The 3,261-nt window shown below is 43.4% G+C and overlaps 1 long non-coding RNA gene across 1 annotated transcript; it reads right to left on the minus strand.

The window, feature by feature from the left end:
- Positions 1-2,349: 2,349 nt before the first annotated feature.
- On the minus strand, positions 2,350-2,690 carry LOC142391359 (uncharacterized). Its single transcript, XR_012770539.1, has 3 exons — positions 2,670-2,690; positions 2,494-2,582; positions 2,350-2,387 (listed from the first exon to the last, which is right to left on the minus strand). It is a non-coding gene; the product is annotated as an uncharacterized LOC142391359 (long non-coding RNA).
- Positions 2,691-3,261: the final 571 nt, after the last annotated feature.

Here is a 3,261-nt window from a genome sequence, read left to right on the forward strand (position 1 = left end):
GATTGATCCCTAAATGAGACTTTTAGTACATAAATAGCTTTTTTAAAGTGAAGGATTGTTATTTATTTTATTATTTAGACCTGCTTTTCATTGTTTTTACTTTGTTTTCTTTTGTCCAAGCCTGGAACCAATCATTTGTGCTCCTCAAATCAGCAAAGGCTGTATCTTCTGATTCACAGGAACACAAAAGTGTTGTTTATACCTGAACTTTTCTGCTTGATAGGCATGCAACTTTCTACAATTTCAATTTCACTGAGTCTTCCAAACCCCCCTCAGGTTTGGGGCAGATGTTCTCAATACGGAGATCAATGAGGGGTTCATTTCACCGTCTTTGTTCCCTTCTGTTCGCTGCTATACCCGTACTACATGCCATAATTCAAGAAAGTAACACAAATGGCACGCAAGAGGCCATGTGGTGCCCCTGATGCATGAGACTGACAGAGAGACAGGAGAGAAAGATCTTCAGAGAGATCACTTTGGTTTAGAAAAGCTTTCTTTTTATTGAAAGTGAAATACAATTTTTAGAGAACTTATAAAAATCTGCTCAGCTGGTAAAAACATCCTTGCTTCACAAGCCCCGAAAATTCCAAATTTTTCAGACTACCACACACACACTTCCCTCTGCGCACAGCTGTTCAACACTTTGATTCCACTTGGCGCTCGACCAAGAGTGCACAGATAAAACAAAAGGGAAAGTGACACAATGAGCTTATCTAAACTGCCACTTGAAATTTATCACTGTAACGTATCACAATTTGCCTCATAATCAGCTGTCTATGTCAAGGTCCCACGCTGTGAATGAGTATCAATTTCTCTGACCTCAAAGTGTGCAGTTACATTTTGACCATTTTTGGGCTTTTTTTTATTCTCCACCTGAGAAGTTTTGACAGCAGAAAATGACACTGGATTTGTCTTTAAAACACAAGCGAAACCCAGACTCTCCTCTTTCTTGCTCCTTTTATTTTGTTTATCTACAGTTTGAAACCAGATCATTTGTAACAATAGGTCGCTATTCTTTGAATTTAGTTTCCACTCTTAAAATTTCAGCATCTCCAATGAAAGATTTGATAGCAAACTGACATGCACAGAAGCTCTGTGCATCCGAGCCTGTCAGCCTAGGTGTGTGCATGCACATGTGTGTGTTTGTGTGTGTTGCTTTGGGGCTCCTCTCGCAGTCCAAACCTATACATCATCCCCCAGTGACGACACCTCCGAGCGCCGGACCGGCTCAAGCCGGCCCCTCAGGGGTCAATCTCTTAAATGAGATTTCAGCACCACTGACCCGTGTTCTGGTCCTCTCACCTTTCACCGGGAGAACAGGAATGACCTTTGACTCTGGAGATCTGTGAGCAGCCACCGTTTTCCTCCAAGTGGCGACCCGTCAGCTGCAGCCGACCATGCCTAAGCCGTGAGGACAGAGTGTGGAGGTGAGGCCTTGGTGTGTGGAGGACCACAGAGGTGTGAAATGAAGAGTTCACATCCCAAAAAAAAAGACAACCACAGTTAAGGAAAATGGGCCCCTTTTCTTTCAAAGCCTGTCAAGCGAGAAGGATTTCTGATGACTAAATTCAGCGCACGTCTTTGTAGGGTTGCAAAACAAATAAAAGATCATTAACCTCCTTGCTGGACTTCCAGCTCCTAATCTACTGGCCTCCCCCCAGTTGGCACTGCACGAAAAGAGGGATTTGTGTCACTGTGGACGGCAGTGAACTTCCGCGAATTTGCCTAATTTTCGGACGCACCTGGGCGCTTGCAGGCAGACAAACTTTAAGTTTGTTGAGCGACAAAATTGTCGGAAACGAACCCGACTCGCGGCGGGCTCTCACAGCGGGGTGCTAATGGCCCAGCGATTAGCACCCCGCTGTGAGAGTGCCTGGACCTCTCACTGGCCTCGCTGGTATTGGACAAAAAAGGCACGTGATTACATAAAAAAGCTCCTGTAAAGCTGTCCGCCCATTGGCCAATAAGGTTAATATATGCATACTTTATATGGGCATATCATTCAGCAATTATGATTAATAATTGTGATTATGATTACTAATATTCCTGGGATGTTTGTGTACTTCATATATTCACGTCATTCTTATAAGCTGCACTATGACTAGGCTATGAATGCAGGCATGAATGACGTGATTCTATTGAGAATGAAAAAGAAAACTTTTTTTTTTTTTAAAGCGCTTTTATTGCCACACCACACAATGTACATAGCTTACATTGTAATAAGAACCATGTTGATAATAAAGAATTGAAAACTATATACACACACTGCTGTAGCCTACGATATACACAATAAGCCTAAACGCCGCCGTTTGGAATCCGCATTCTTCGCATTACTCCGGTCCCTTGTCAGACGTCCTCATCCTGGATCAGAAGCTGGCTTCTGGGAGCTGTTGGAATAACCAATAAATCAAAACATAGTGTATCCATGCACAGCATATTGACAACTTGTCTATAAAGTAACAAAAGTCATATTGACAGCGTATATGTTCTTACTCTCTTTTACTCTTCTGTGGTGAGACTGTGAGTATTTCGGGTTGGCTTCAAGACGCGCCTGTAGCACAGCACACAGGTCCGTCACGCAGCTAAAAAAAACAAACAAGAGGAATGAATAAAATGACCAGTGCTTAAAAGTATCAGTGCCAGCCGTGGTAAAAGTCAGCGCCGCTCACCCTCGATAGTGTCCCCGTCTACCTCTCTGAAGTTCGGACTGTTTGACACCGCCTCCTTCAAGCGACTCGTTACATCCATATTGTGAGGTGACAGTAGCCTGTAAAAACAACAGGCCTATGGTTAATAAAAAAAAAAACTGCATTAACGTAACATCGGGTCCAACTCAACTAGATATTGGGAGAACATTCACTTATTCTTACCCTTGACCTGGATTATAATGCCACGGTGAGTTATGCAGGCGGCGAACTGCTTCCTATAAATTGAAAACACGAAATTCATTTTTTTTAAATAAAGCAACTCACACTGGTTTTCACGTGATGGACACAATTAAGTTGAGTTTAGCCTAAAGCCACAGTCAATAACCTACTCTTACCGCGATTTTCGGATTCTGTATCCGCCTTCTCTTGGGGGTGCGCTCTTCAACTTCTCTGGAATGTAACTTCAGTCCGTTCTCGACGGCCATCTTACCTCCAACCTAGCGAATCTCTGGTCCATTCCCTCCAGCACCCTCTCCACGACCGTATCCACAGTGCTGGCCACCATACGAGACATCCCGGTCATAGCATTCAACAGGACTTTCATTTTATCTGC

This window comes from Odontesthes bonariensis, chromosome 11 (assembly GCF_027942865.1).
Source record: "Odontesthes bonariensis isolate fOdoBon6 chromosome 11, fOdoBon6.hap1, whole genome shotgun sequence".
Classification (NCBI taxonomy): Eukaryota; Metazoa; Chordata; class Actinopteri; order Atheriniformes; family Atherinopsidae; genus Odontesthes; species Odontesthes bonariensis.